This window comes from Oncorhynchus clarkii, chromosome 15, assembly GCF_045791955.1.
Source record: "Oncorhynchus clarkii lewisi isolate Uvic-CL-2024 chromosome 15, UVic_Ocla_1.0, whole genome shotgun sequence".
Lineage (NCBI taxonomy): Eukaryota > Metazoa > Chordata > Actinopteri > Salmoniformes > Salmonidae > Oncorhynchus > Oncorhynchus clarkii.
Genome location: NC_092161.1, coordinates 34,525,248 through 34,541,874, shown reverse-complemented (window position 1 = coordinate 34,541,874; position 16,627 = coordinate 34,525,248). Strand labels below are relative to the sequence as shown.

At 43.5% G+C, this 16,627-nt stretch overlaps 1 pseudogene; it reads right to left on the bottom strand.

Moving 5' to 3' along the window:
* The window catches only part of LOC139366842 (ribonuclease 3-like), a 160,735-nt pseudogene that overhangs the window by 81,444 nt on the left and 62,664 nt on the right, over positions 1-16,627 (bottom strand).

The window sequence follows — 16,627 nt, the reverse complement described above, 5'->3', positions numbered from 1 at the left end:
CCTATATAGATTGGATTTTTATGTAACAGGAGATTTGGTGTTTTCCTGCTAATTGAATGGAACGGCCAGTTGCGCCTAGCCTACTGCCGTGTGCGCATTGCTGAAGAACTAATAGTTATCAACATTTCATGCTGCACTATCTGAAGCATGTCTCATTGCTTTTTAATGTTTTTTGGATGTCGCCTAGGCTTAGTGGTTGTATGAATTTGGGATCTATGATTCTTTTTTTTAAAGAAGCTAATAATCGTCTGTGGCCAAGTTATGTTTTCTGGTATTGTAGCCTATTTTGAATGGTTTTCATTTTTTTCTGTATAGACAGGGGTAATCTAATTAGGCTATACAATTTTGGCAATTTAATTATATTTACTTTAGGGAAAGTTTGCCCTAGCCTTGTGGACGTGCCACCTATTTATTCCATCTTCAAATTGCTCATCGGAATTCAGTAAGAAGGATGCACGCCATTGCATCTGAATTGCATGTTCTTTTAAGACAGAACTCCCATAAACTAAATGTGATTTGTCAAGTCTGAGAACTGTGGTAGACTCGCTAATCTGGTTACGCAACCAATGAATATGTGTCCAACCAATGAATATGTGTCCAACCAATGACTATGTGCCCAACCAATGAATATGTGTCCAACCAATGAATATGTGTCCAACCAATGAATATGTGTCCAACCAATGAATATGTGTCCAACCAATGAATATGTGTCCAACCAATGAATATGTGTCCAACCAATGAATATGTGTCCAACCAATGAATATGTGTCCAACCAATAAATATGTGTCCAACCAATAAATATGTGTCCAACCAATGAATATGTGTCCAACCAATGAATATGTGTCCAACATATGAATATGTGTCCAAATTAAAATGCTGCCGGTCAAATGTCCAGCTCCACGTTTTCCTGATGGAAACCCTGACACACACACACTCTGTAAAAACACAGACCCTGCATCACACACAAACTCAATAGACTGTCGTTAAGCTGCATGGCCAAAGGGAAGTCATAGACAGAACCAAGGACGTTGAATCAATCCACACTACGAAAGTAGAATGAGTGAACACACTCAGGTACACACACACACGTGTCAACACACACATCGTACAAACGTCTTTCACACACAAGGGGGAGGAAGTAGGATCACTGCATTAGACAGTATTTGTCATTTAGTGATTAAGTGATTGTACCTCTCCATTGAAAAGCAGCCTCCCAAACAGCTGCTTTGGTTCCTCTACACCGCCCTCCAAATAAAATTAAATAAGCTAAAAGAGAGACAGAATAAAGGGAGGGAAAAAATAGAGAAGGTAGGATGAGATTAATGAAAAATATAGAATACTCAGATAGGGAAAATATATGTTTGGTTTAGGAACGCTGTTGGCTAGGCATACGCACACTCCTCGGGAGGGATGGCAAATCACGTGTGCTTTTTAATACAACATTTCCTTAGTTCAAAGTTGAGCAATCCCTGTTTGACAACCACTTTCCAGATGGAAAAGTTGACATTAATTGAACTCTGCAGAATTTGTTATAATTGCTTTATTAAAAGTGTTTTTGTTTTTTTGCATAGCTTTTCATGTTAAAATGACCACTGGATGTATGTGTGTCCCACCTCTGTGCGTGTGTGCGCGTCAGCCCCCTCTGTCACAGAGTGCAGTAGGAGGCAAGGAGAAATGGCATGGCTTCATCACCACAGTGACAGGAGGTGAAACTAACCAAGGTCACATAAACAACAGGACTTAGATGTGCTGTGCAAACACCTCTCATATGAACGCCGAACACACAAATGCGCATGTACACACACACACAATCACAACTCTCATACGAGCTGCACACACACACGGGGAGACAGTGTACAATGTTTTAAAATGTTCAAAAGATACACACTTGAGAGGAAACATACACATAAACAAGGAGACAAACAAAAAAAACAAATTGTTTTCTGTCACAGCACGCAGCGAGAGCATCTGCTGCGTTGTAATAATACTTCTCTCTCCCTCCATCTCTATATCCACCTCTCTCATCTCTCTTTTATCCCCACATCTCACTCTCCTTCTTCGTTGTTCTCTTTCTGTCTCTCCCTCTGTGTCTCTCTCTCTGGTGTACTGAAGGAGCTGCTTCGGCACACAAACCAGTGTTTGAGAACACCAATCATTTACTCTCGACAAAAGTTGTTCTTGTTCGTTGGGGCTTTTATTAACATTGATGTGTTGCAATCTTCTTCTGTTAAGTTGCCTACAACTTCGTCCCACATCACCCAAGAAAGGTTCATTCAATTTAGAAAAAGCAATAAAAACCTGGCAAATGGAAAATACGATTGTGCAGTGCTTCTTTGATGTGCGTAAATGAGCCCATTGGAGATGGTTGTGATGTGTGGTTTTGCTCAAAGTGTCTTTATAAACGACATCAAACGCAGATATGTTAGATTCATCCTCCAGGAAAGGAAACAGCTTTCAGATGGCTAACAGGCCCATTGCCTCACACACCACCAAAACACACGTGACCACACGTGAGAACTCATTCTCGCACACACACACACACACACACACGCACGCACACACGCACACACACAAAGCATCTTATCTGTGATGAAACCCCTTCCAGCTGCCTCGGAGGTCGAGACCTCTAATCTTGCCATGACAGTGTGAGTGTTTCCGTGTGCGTGCCCACTAGACCCTCACTGCAAGGGGACCAAAGAGGGGGGGGGGGGGGGGGTGGTTCCTCTAAAGGACACCTTCCCACTCCTATATTTGTGCTGAGATTTGTGGTTTGACCATGATTCGACCACAACTTTGGAGATGCTCCTACACAGTAGATGGTTCTTAAACACCTTAAACGCCATGCATTTGATCCATTTGACCTATTCCAGAGCTGTACACCCGATTCAACGTTTCAACAAATCATCTAGCCCTTGGTTAGTGAGTCCGGTGTGGTAAGTCAGGGCTACAAGGAAACTGTGAAAAGTCTGGGGGTCCGCGAGGAGAGTTGAGATCCACCGCGTCTAAAGGACATCCTCCCACTTCCAGATTTGTGGTTTGACCACAGCTCTGGATGCTCCAACACAGCAGATGTTTCCTCTGAAGATTATAAGGCAGCTATGAGGAGAAACACACCCCTGGCTGCTTTCTCTCTCTACAGGTATATTTCTTATTGATATTGACTGTACAATACAATATAGGCTACATTTCAAGAGCTAAGGGCTTTTCCTGTGGTTTCGGTGATCCATCACTGATACTGACTCCCTGGAAGTTACAGAAAGTCAAAGTTTTGGACAGAAGGTTGACGATTCAAAGAGTTTTGCCTCTTATTGCATTTCTCAAACTTTCCCAAGAATCGGGGAGTGGGAACCTCAAGGGGAAGGAAAAAATGTATTAAAACATCTCAAAGTAACACCTTCGGTGTCAATCAAAGAGCCAGTAGATGAAAATTAAGATAATTTTAGAGAGGGATGGAAATAGACTCAGAGAGAGAGCGAGAGCTAGAGAGAGAGAGCACTTTGACAAGAATTATGTCCGTGGAAAGATTACCCTGCAGCGGTCTGACCAATCGCACAACATGCAGTGATCATTAGATGGAGCCAGTCAAGTCAGGCCATCCATCGTCAAGCTAACCAGCCTGGCTGCTGCCTTCTACAACTTACACTACCTGCCAACCGAAACAGAGAGAGATACAGATATAAACACAGAGATAGAGACACAGAGAGAGAAACTTTTGTCAAAAGTAGTACACTAAGTAGGAAATAGAATGCTATTTGGGATGCGGCCACAATCGGAGACCCACACACACTTAGCCACAGTTCGCTCGCTCGAACCTTCCCTTTCTCCTGCCCTCTCTCACTATCTAGCTAGCCAACCGAGTCAGTAAGTAACCTTGACTTACGTCATGACCTGGCCAGAACAACCCATACAGCATCTGTACAGTTTCAGATTTATACCCAGGAAGTTACTGAAGCCAGAACACTTAGGTTTATTATGCATCAAAAATTGCACCCTATTCCCTTTAAAGTGCACTCCCTTTGACCAGGACCCATAAAGCTCTGTTCAAAAGCAATGCACTATAAAGGGAATTTGGTGCAATTTGTGATCCAGGTCAGGGCCATTCATGTCATTAACGACTATAATATGCCTGTTGTCTTTGTGTCAGATTTAGGGAAAGGCAGGTGCTACATTTCCATTAGTAATTTAGCAGTGGCTCTTATCCAGAGCGCATGTATAGGCAGACATGCTTCTGTTGCTGCTGCACGCTACAGTTCTCTTTAGGGAAAAACATTGCAATACTGAGACGCCCTTATGATAAACAGGGTCCAGAGCTCAAAATATCTGACAGTCACATTAATAACTTCAAATGAATTATTCAAAAAAGCTCAGGCTCTAATCCATCAAATAGAAATAAAGCAGTTTCCCCCTCTCTCCTCCTCTCTCTCTCTTTGCTCCGGCCCGGCAGCCCATCCAAACGACATGCAAAACTGTGCAGGCGCATTAATGACAAAATAAACGGAACAAGAAAATAAATGGAACTTTGTCGTCGACGCACCAAGACCGCTGATTGCATTCCCACATCAAACATCTTAACTATTCCAAACTAAAAGGGGTTGAGGGAAACAAAGGAGAGAGAGGGTGAGAATAAAAAAAAAGGGAGAGAAAAACAGTGAGAGAGTGAGAGAGAGGAACCGAACAGAGATAACTATCCCTCCATTGCTACCATCCACAGCAATTAACAATGGAGCTGTGCTCGCTCAATAAATTCACCGTCTCTGCATTGTGCAAATCTGACATTCAGACGAGTGAAACATAATCCTTTTCTCTGCTCTCTTAATAGGAAGAGTGTTGAGATTGAAGAGCGTTGAGGCTGAACAGAGAGAGAGAGACAGACAGAGAGAGAGAGAGTGAGGGAGAGAAACTCATAATGATCCACCATCTGCATCGTGGCAGTGCCTGGTGGCTGCTGGCACACTATAATCCTCAGATCAAATACACAAGGAAATTAGGGCCATAAAACAGAACGTAGCTCCTTTCTTCTTCTTTTTCAATTCTTTCCTCTTTTCAAGCGACTCAATAGGATGGAAGGAAGGAAAGAAGACGAGAGTGCTTATCAGTCATGACCTCAAAGAGAGGAGTGGAGGATGGAGGGAGGGGGAGAGAAAGCTTGCGGCAGCCCCATTGAAAAGGCTGAGGGAGAAAGTATTTTGTTTACATTACAAGAGGTAAAGAGAGAGAAAGGAGAGAAAACGAAGACACAGGAGAATGTGAAGGCGAACTGGGCCAAAATAACCCAAATGAGAATGGACCACTCTGCCAGGAAGTTTAATGACAAGAGATCAAAAAAGCTAAATTTTCCATTGAACACTTTGAATAATGCAGGGTTGCAGGCATCCATTTACATTACAGATGCCGCTTTGCCTTACCACCTCTCTCTCTCCCTCCATTCTTTCCTCCTCTCCCTTCCTCACTCCCCGCCAAAGAGTGGCCCTGCTTCAGGGCAAGCAGATATAGACATTGCATGTGGGTGTGTGCGTTTGTACCACAGTGAGACAGGAGAGTCAGTCGGTCTATGCAAAGTAGGAGGTTATCTGCCGCTTCCGATTGCTTCCTGCATAGCCAGGGTTTAAAGGTCACCTCGGCACATAATAAAAATACAACAAGGGTCACGAAACACATCCAACAACCACTTAAAACCATCCACTCTTCGCTACGCTCTTCAAATATAGATGTAGATGCATGTCAGATTTCATCTCTCTTCTTAAAAAAAGGACAAATTAAAGAGCCGAGAAACACATCCGAATTCTATGTGAATAAGAGAAGGCACAGGAAAGATCAGAGATATGCAAACATCTCAGGGATGTTTGAGTGTGTGTGTGTCTGTGAGTAAGTGAGTCAGTGAGTCTGAGTCAGTGAGTCTGTCAGTGAGTCTGAGTCAGTGAGTCTGAGTCAGTGAGTCTGAGTCAGTGAGTCTGTGTGAGTGAGTGAGTCTGTGTGAGTGAGTGAGTCTGTGTGTGTGTGTGTGTGAGTGAGTGAGACTGTGTGTGTGTGTGTGTGTGTGTGTGTGTGTGTGTGTGTGTGTGTGTGTGTGTGTGTGTGTGTGTGAGCCTGAGTGTGTGAGCCTGAGTGTGTGAGCCTGAGTGTGTGAGCCTGAGTGAGTGAGTGAGTGAGACTGTGTGTGTGTGTGTGTGTGTGTGTGTGTGTGTATGTGTGTGTGTGTGTGTGTGTGTGTGTGTGAGCCTGAGTGAGTGAGTGAGTGTGAGTGTGAGTGTGTGTGAGTGTGTGAGTCTGCGTGAGTGAGTGACTTTGAGAGAGTGAGTGAGTTTGAGTGAGTGAGACTGTGTGAGTGAGACTGTGTGTGAGTGAGTGAGTGAGTGAGTGAGTGTGAGTGTGAGTGTGAGTGTGTGAGTGTGAGTGTGTGAGTGTGTGAATCTGCGTGAGTGAGTGAGTCTGTGTGAGTGAGTGAGTTTGAGTGAGTGAGTGAGTTTGAGTGAGTGAGTCTGTGTAAGTAAGTGATGGAGTCTGAGTGAGTGAGTCTGTGTGTGAGTGTGAGTCTGTGTGTGTGAGTGAGTATGTGTGTGTGTGAGTGAGTGAAAGAGTCTGCGTGAGTGAGTGAGTCTGCGTGAGTGAGTGAGTGAGTGAGTGAGTGAGTGAGTGAGTGAGTGATGGAGTGATGAGTCTGAGTGAGTGAGTGAGTGAGTGAGTGAGTGAGTGAGTCTGTGTGTGTGTGTGTGTGTGTGTGTGTGTGTGTGTGTGTGTGTGTGAGTCTGTGTGTGAGTCTGTGTGTGAGTCTGTGTCTGTGTGTGAGTCTGTGTCTGTGTGTGAGTCTGCGTGAGTGAGTCTGCGTGAGTGAGTGAGTGAGTGAGTCTGCGTATCTGAGTGAGTTTGAGTGAGTGAGGGGGTGAGTGAGTTTGAGTGAGTGAATGAGTGAGTGAGTGATGGAGTCTGAGTGAGTGAGTGATGGAGTCAGTGAGTGAGTGAGTGAATGATGGAGTCGTGAGTGAGTGAGTGAGTGATGGAGTCTGTGAGTGAGTGAGTCTGTGAGTCAGTGAGCGAGCGAGTGTTCGTGTGTGCGCGTGTGTGGCTATTTGGTATTTGGTATTTTATTAGAATTAGCTGTTGCAAAAGCAGCAGCTACTCTTCCTGGGGTCCACACAAAACATAATACAGAATGACATAATACAGCACATCATTAGACAAGAACAGCTCAAGGACAGAACTACATACATTTTACAGTGGGAGCTGCTCTGTGATACTATATCTGTTTTACAGGAGATGTGTGTAAAACAGGATGAAATGACAGCCAGCGTGCCCTCGGCCTGTTACTCTAAACTGGGAATGTTTTAGAGAGGAAGGAAGACTCAATGAGAGGAAGAGAGAGGGGTATGAGGGAAATAGAGAGAGAGCTAGAGATAGAGAGAGAGGGGGGGGGGGTTAAGTTGGGGGCACATGAGTCCCTGAATAACCTCAAACCTGAATTAGAGTTGGATAAACCTGGATTGTTTTACAAGGACTCACACATAAAACTACCTTCTACAACACAACCATTAATCCAAAACTTCAAACCTACAGCCTTGGATTTTGACAACTATTGGGATTCTTATTGCATAGGACTACCCAGCAAACTCTCTAGCAAACCAACAACCAGTAGAAGAAGCACACCAGAAACCTGCAACTGAGTGAGTAGATCAGTCTGTAGATACTTCTAAGGGTTCAAACACATCAAAAGCTTTGCTCACTGAGAGTACCTAGCACATCAATGTTTTTTTGCGAACTGACAACGCACCAATTTACATATAGAATCATGAGATTTTTTGGCAGTCAGACATCTAGAGCGGGTGGTCCCTAAAACACAGCACACTGAACGATCGGCAAACAGACGAGGGTGAATGGGCAAGGCAAAAACATTCAAGTGTCTTTGAATGGGGTATGGTAGTAGATGCCAGGCGCACTGGTTTGTGTCAAGAACAGCAACGCTGCTGGGCTTTTCATGCTCAACAGTTTCCCGTGTGTATCAATAATGGTCCACCACCCAAAGAACATCCAGCTAACTGGATGTTCACACAACTGAGAGAAGCATTGGAGTCAACATGTGCCAGCATTCCTGTGGAACGCTTTCGACACCTTGTAGAGTCCATGACCAGACAAATTGAGGCTGTTCTAAGGGCAAAAGGGGGGATGCAACTCAATGTTAGGGAGGTGTTCCTAATGTTTGGTGTACTCAGTGTAGATAAGATGGCGTCGTACTGGATTGCCGCAGTTTTGCAAGTTCCGAACCAACTGATTATTTGTGACTCTTTTGTAGTTTATTTTTACTTTATTTTTTACGAAATCTGCCTTAATTTCTTACAACCGACAAGAATTTCTGAACATCAGATCAGCAGTTACTTACCTCAAATGTGGCTTCAAGTTCAACTCACCTGCCCTGGGCTCTTTCTGTAATTCCGACCCAATTTTCGGCCTACCCAAGTGGAAATGCAGGCATTACAGAAGCAAGAGGGGTGATCCTGGTGAGATTAAGACAAAGGGAAAACCGGCAACCTCTTCACTCCATTCTTCTGGCAAATCACTTGATTATAAGATAGATGACCTCCAATCGCGGATTTGCTACCAACAGGACTCTCGAAACTGCAATATTCTCTGCATTTCTGAAACATGGGTCTCGGACAAGATACCCCCCATTACTATCCAACTCAATGAATTCCCCATTCACTATGCGGACAGGACAGTGGAGTCAGGTAAAATTGAGAGGGGGTATAATGACTCGAGTGTGGTGGAAGTGTCGGCCCATTATTCACCCGTCTTGGAATACCTGATGCTCAAATGCCAATTCTTCTACCTCCATGAGGGAGTTCACCCAAATTGGAATACCTAATGGTCAAATGCCAACTCTTCTACCTCTATCAGGGAGTTTTCAGCTGTTTTAGAGACTTGTATACGTTCCACCTCATGATAAGAAAAATAATAATGATGTGTCATTAAGCCACGTGGTGCCCAAACTTGTCTCCTTTGCAACTAGGAGTGATAAAGTCTTACACCACTGTTATTCTACACACACGCAAGTACAAAAGGCCCTCCCTTGTCTGCCAATCGGCAAATAGGATCATGACTCTGTACTATTGCCTTATTTTTACAAGCAGAAGCTCAAATAGGAAGTGCCCGCAACTCGCTCCGTTGAGAAATGGTCACAAGATGATACATATTTAGCGACGAGGATGACTATGGATGACTGCTTTGGATTTGTCTTCCACAAATTCAAAGGAGTGTTTGGCGTGTGACGCTGGATGTGAGACTCAAGTGAGAGGTGGAAGATGCTGAAGGATTGATTCCCTGGTTACGAGTAGGACAAATGCTTGACTATTTGAGGGGAGAGCGAACCGGAAAATATAGTTTTGGCAACAATAGGCTCGCAACCTCCATTTGACCCTAAAAATCAGGAATGGGAGGAGTACTGTGAAATAAAGGAACATTTCTTTGCTGCTAATAAAATAACTGATGCCGCTATACAGAAATATGTCACACCCTGATCTGTTTCACCTATCTTTGTGATTGTCTCCACCCCCCTCCAGGTGTCTCCCATCTTCCCCATTATCGCGTATGTATTTAAACCTGTGTTCTCTGGTTGTCTGTTTCCAGGTCGTCTGTTTGTTTAAGTTAACCAGAATTTTGTCTCTCAGCTCCTGGTTTTGACCCTTGCCTGTCCTGACCACTCTGCCTGCCCCTGAGCCTGCCTGCCGACCTGTACCTTTGCCCCGCTCTGGATTACCAACCTCTGCCTTACCCTGACCCTGCCTGCCACCCGAAACTGTTGCCCCACCTCTCGTTTACTGACCCCTGCCTGCCTTGACCTGTCTATTGCCTGCCCTTGTTGAAATATTGAACTATTGTTTATTTGACGTGGTCTGCATCTGGGTCTTACCTTCATATATGATAGTACAAACTCTGGTGGGCCATACAAGGAACTTTTCTGCTTTCCTTACTCGCACCCTTTTCATGTCATTCTGCTGTGGGGAAACCAGTCCAAATCTCTCCTTGACGCCACACTGGCTTCCGAGCTGAACATCCCCACTCAGCCCCTTTCCATTCCCATGGATGTTAGAGCGTTGGACGGGGGCTCTATAGGTCGGGTCACCCATAACACCACTCCCATCAACTTATGTGTGTCAGGGAATCACAGCGAGACCATTCAGTTCCTGCTCTACAAGTTTCCCAGATCCCCGTGGTTTTGGGATTCTCCTGGCTCCAGTGACACAACCCACTCATCAACTGGTCTACGGGTGCCATCATGGGCTGGAGTCCATTCTGCCACACCCATTGTCTGAAGGCGGCACAACCTGCCCTGGGATGTCATCCTGGGTCCTCGGAGGTGGTTCCGGACGTCTACGCCATTCCCGCAGAGTACCAAGATCTCAGAGAGGTGTTCAACAAGGCACGGGCCATTTCCCTTTCACCGCACCACCCCTATAAACTCATAAGTGTTGTCGGTGCGTAGACATACAGCTTAATGAGAAACCTGTTGAGCCCCGAAGCCAGGATAAGTCACTCATAGATATAGCGAACTATTAAAAGATCACTTCAAACCCATTGAAACAGTGCGATGATTCAAGTTTGATTGACACATGAGAAACCTACTGAATCAGTGGGGGAATATGTGGCTAAGTTGAGAACTAGCATTGGACTGCAACTATGGGAATACATTATCACAAATGCTACGCGATCGGCTGGTGTGTGGGGATAATGATAATGTGTGAGCCTAATCTCACGTTTGAGAATGCACCCATTGAGTCCGCGAATAGAAATGCGCTGGATTTGCAGGCAAGTGTCGCAACTGCGTGCCGTACAGTAAAGACAAGTAGCTCTGGGTGCACTGAATTTCAAAGAGGGGATAGCCGCGGGGCAGCTGCCAATAGAGACGTCTCGTTGCAAAGGCAAACACACAGTGTTTGACTGTAACTTCAAACGTGAAAAGTGTTATGCCTGTGGCATAATAGGACACATTGCGAGGGTGTGCCGCAATAAGAAAAAGCCACAGGCTACAGAAAAGAAAATGGACAGAAGAATACCAAATACCTCGCAATGCTTTAGCTACCGCTCAAATCAAGTGATAGAAAGTGAAAGTGAGTGAGTAGACACAGAGCAAGCGTTCTCAATGTACAGTGTACAAGGGGTGTGAGTATGAAAAGGGTGAAGCCTTTCATTGTGGAAATGGGAATAAATGGACCTAAGGTACCGTTTGAAATAGACAAAGGATGTAGCGTCACGCTGATGAACATGTCCCAATTCAATGAGAAGTGGAAAGAAGTTGAAGTGCCTACACTGAGAGACACCCCCATTATACTCGAAACATACACAGGGGAGAAGATCACTGTGATTGGAGTTGCTGATGTTCAAGTGGAATATCAAGGACAAAAGGCAGACTTTTCTATCTTAATAGTGGAAGGTACTGGCCCCAGCTTACTAGGGAGAGTGTGGTTGGAAGAAATACAATTGAACTGCGATGAAATCAAACATGTCACCACAGAGACAGTGACACTGCGGCAGGTGCTTTCAAAGTATGAGTGTGTTGTCAAAGAAGAGTTAGGGACATTAAAAGGGGTCCAAGCTATCATTTTTGTTGCTGCAGATGCTACTCCCAGATTCTATAGGCCAAGATCAGTTCCATATGCCATGAAGCCTAAAGTGGATGTGACAGACTATTAGCAGAGGATATAACTATTCCTGTCAAGTTGTTCCCATACTCAAGCCAGGTGGTTCGATCAGATTATGAGGTGACTACAAGCTGACTGTAAATAGAGCTTCATCACTGGAGCAGTACCCTATACCCAAAGTGGATGATTTGCTTTCAACGTTCACAAAACTGGACATGAGTCACGCATATCAACAAGTGCTAATGGATGAAGCGTCACAGAAGTACCTGACCATAAACACCCTCAAAGGAATGTTTACCTATAAATGCTTACCTTTTGGGGTGTCTTCCGCACCAGCTATCTTCCAAAGAACCACGGAGCGAGTTCTGCAGGGCATACCCAAGGTAGCAGTTTACCTTGACAACATTCTTGTCACGGGAGTCACATCTCAGAAACTTGGGTGAAGTTTTGAGGGGGATGGAAGAGGCCGGTCTCCGGCTGAAGAGGAGCAAGTGTACACTGTTAGCAGATGAAGTGCAGGACCTAGGTCATAAGGTGGACGCCAAGCCCCAAGGGGGTAAACACTGTAAAAGCTAAAGTGAGGGCTGTCGTTGGTGCACAAGCTCCGACAAGTGTTAAAGAGGTTGTTGGGCTGTGTGGCTCAGGGCCTACGAGTACAGAGTAATTTACAAGCCAGGTAGATACCATGGGAATGCTGATGCTCTGAGTAGGCTGGCCTTTCCAGAAATCATTGCTCAGGAAAGAGAAAATGACCAAGTCTTGATGATCGGTGTGTTGGATGATGCCCCCGTGAAGACAGCACAAAATCAGGCAATGAACTTCAAAGAACATGACATTATCATAAGTGCATGAATGTATCCTGAAAGTATGGCCTACAGTGACAGAGCTTCAGATCATGTCTTACTGCACTCGCCGCTTGAGTGTTTGAGATGGGTGTGGTCTGTGTGGTTCAAGAGTAGTTATCCCACCACAAGGGTGGAGTATGCTACTGAAATTGTTGCACCAGTCGCGTCCAGGTATGTCGAGAATGAAAGGCTTAGCGAGGTCATACGTCTGGTTGCCAAAGATGGACCAGGATGTGGATAATGAGGTTAGCCTGTGTGCAGATTGTCAGAGTAACAGGAAGTCACCCCCCACCAAGCCATTACATCCATGGGAATGGCCCAAAAAACCATGGACACAACTACATGTGGACTACCCTGGACCCTTCCTAGGGAAAATGTTCCTTTTGCTGATTGATTCTCATTCAAAGTGGATGGACGTTTACCCCATGAACAAGTCAACATCCCACTCTACGATTGAGAAGTTGAGACAACGCTTCAGTGTCATGGGATTGCCTCAAATGTTGGTTAGTGACAATGCTACTTGTTTTACTAGCACTGAATTGACAAGCTTCATGAAACAAAATGGAATTCAGCATGTAACGTCTGCCCCTTTTCACCCATCTTCAAACGGATTAGTAGAACGTGGGTTCAGACCTTGGAGGGGATGAGGATGATGCAAGGGGACAATATTGAAACAAAGGTGTCCAGATTCTTGTTTAGCTACAGGATCACTCCTCAAGCTATAACTGGGTTGTCACGTGCAGACATGCTGATGTCAAGGAGGTTAAGGTCAACCATGGATTTCACCAGGCCAGACCTGAAAGTGAAAATACAATAAAAGCAATGGAATCAAAAACGGAATCATGACAACAGAACAAAAGTCAAAAGTTTCTCACCTGGAAACAATGTCTACACGAGAACTATGGGTTTGGTCCTAAATGGATTCCAGCTACAATTGAGGATTGCTCAGGACCTATACTGTGATCATCGGAAGTAGACAAATTCTAAGGAGACACTCGGATCAGATCCAAACTCGAATTCCAGTTCCATACGTGGACATGTATCAATGCTTAAATGAGCAGGACAGGACATTGGAATATTTCACAAAGTTTCAGTTGGACAAACAACCTGAGACCAAAAGGTCTTCCTGTCACCACCAGTCCAGGACGACCTCCCTCTGTGAAGTCTCCACAAAAATACTTTGTTTCACCATCAAAGGGTGAAGTGCTGTTAGTGAGATGTCTGCCAGACTATTTCAGATCCTAAGGGAGATCATGTTTGAAAAAATGTAATATTAAAATAGCATGTGATTGTTAAGAGAAAATCATAAAATGTTAGTTGGCTGCTTTAGCTTAGAAAGGAATTTTGTTGAGTTATTAGTATTAAAAGGGGCAATGTAGTAACCTGGTATACTTATGTTTACCAATAGATAGCAGTATTGCTCAAGTTGGGGGATTGCTTTCCCCTATCCGTAGTCGTTTTCTACGTCTGCCATATATAACCATGCTTTGAGAAAGCCTCAGGAAGCTTATGCCAGGTGCATTAGGGATTGTTATTCTAAGATACAATTACATACTAAAATGTACTTACATGTCTGGTGTCATCAATCTAAGAAGCATCTTAACAACCTCTTCGGGCTAGGGGGCGGTATTTTCACGTCCGGATGAAAAGCGTGCCCAAAGTAAACTGCCTGCTACTCAGGCCCAGAAGCTAGAATATGTATATCATTGGATTTGGATAGAAAACACTCTAAAGTTTTGTTTGGGGCGCGTGACCTGGAGATCGCTCAACTTTCATTTTATCCTCTATTGAACACAGTTTATCCCGTCTTAAATTGTATAGACTATTTACGTTTTAAAATACCTAAAGTTGGATTAGGAAAGTTGTTTGAAATTTTTGGACAAAATTTACTGGTAACTTTTTAGAAACATTTTACTCATGGCGAGTTTTCTGAATCAAATGCGCCAAATAAATTGACATTTTGGAGATATAACGATGGAATTTATCGAAAAAAAGGACCATATGTGATGTTTATGGGACATTTTGGTATGCCAACAGAAGACGATCTTCAAAGGTAAGGCATGAATTATATAGTTATTTCTGAGTTTTGTGTCGCGCATGGTAGGTTGAAATATGATTGTCATGTGTTTGTATGGTGGGGTGCTCCATTAATCTGACACGGTGGCTGAATTAACAAGAAGTTAAGCTTTAATTTGGTGTATTGCAATTGTGATTGTATAAAAGTTAAATATTTCTAATCACTTTTGGGGAATTTTGCACTCTGTAATTTCACCGGATGTTGTCGAAAAGTTCCGCTAGCGGAACCCCTAGCCATAATTAAGATACTAGATCTGGAAAGACTTGAAAATAGCTGTGCAGCAACACTCCCCATCCAACCTGACAGAGCTTAAGAGGATTTGCAGAGAAGAATGGGAGAAACAGCCCAAATACAGGTGTGCCAAGCTTTTAGCGTCATATTCAAGAGACTCAAGGCTGTAATCGCTTCCAAAAGGACCTTCAGCAAAGTACTGTTTAAAGTGTCTGAATACCTAAGTAAATTTGTATTATTATTATTTTTTTGTCATTATGGGGTATTGTGTGTAGGTTGTTGAGATTTTTAAAATATTTAATCCATTAAAGAATAAGGCTGTATCGTAACAAAATTTGGAAAATTCAAGGGATCTAAAAACTTTCTGAATGCACTGTAGTGTTTTTCTTATTTCTGTTTCTTGTGTGTTATTGTTCTAACTTATGTTATTTTTAGTATTGCATTGTTATTGTGTTTAGAGCTTGTAAGAAAGGCATTTCACTGTACTCACTGTGCACGTGACATTCAATTGTGAAATCATGAAAAAATGTTACGATAACTATTTGACACACTGGAAAGAGTCAGAGAGTACACAGTGGCAGAAAACCTGACCACTGACTGAAACAAAATTAAGAAAATCCTTGACCCAGTACAGACTAAGAGAGCATAGCCTTACTGTCAAGAAAGGCCGCCATAGGCAGACCTGACTCTCGAGAAAAGACCAGCTATGGGCACACTGCCCATAAAATGAGGTGGAAACAGAGCTGCAAATCACAGACCACCAAAGAATTTTAAAACATATCTAACATTGGTAAATTCCCAGTAAGAATTTTTACCTGTTGCCTTGAGAGCACAAACAACATTGTAAATACAACCAGTATGTAGATTTATTTTCCCAACCAATTATGCTTCAAATATTTGCACATTTTTATAACACTGTACACAGCTGATAACATAACATTTGAAATGTCTTTATCTGTTTGAAACATTTGAGCGCAATGTTCTAATTGTTTTTTTGTTTTGAAGTTTGTTTCTTCTCATTTTTGTTAATTTCATGTGCTTTGGCAATTTAAACATAGGTCTACCATGTCAATTAAATCTTTCTGAATTGAAAAGAGAGAGACAGCAGGACAAAGGGGTCTTCAAGAGCCCTTGGAGCTTAAAACAGAAATTGAGATGACAGAGATTACACTGAATAAACAGGTGGGCATCAAACTTTCTCTTATACAGATAGCATGAGAGAAAGAGAGACATGTAGAGATGGAGAAAGATCAGGCCTACGCCCCTTCTGCCCCCTGCCCCCTTGCAGCAAGGACCTCATCATGACATGCTACACATATGCCCAGGCTGTGAGAACAGGAAAAGGCTCAACTCCCACTATTACACCCACCCAAGCCATATCCTATGACCTAAGAGGCTTACACCAGATGCCCCCCTAGGCACAACCTGGCACTGTACATATTCAATAGGCTTTGAGGGGACTCCAACTGCAGGTAAAACTACAGTTGAAGTCAGAAGTTTACGAACACTTAGGTTGGAGTCATTAAAACTTGTATTTCAACCACTCCACACATTTTTTGTTAACACACTAGAGTTTTGGCAAGTCAGTTAGGCCATCTACCTTGTCAATGACACAAGTAACTTTTCCAACAATTGTTTACAGACAGAATATTTCACTTATAATTCACTGGATTACAATTCCAGTGGGTCAGAAAGTTACATTCACTAAATTGACTGTGCCTTTAAACAGCTTGGAAAATTCCAGAAAATGATGTCATGGCTTTAGAATCTTCTGATAGGCTAATTGACATAATTTGAGTCAATTGGAGGTGTACCTGTGGACGTATTTCAAGGCCAACCTACAAACT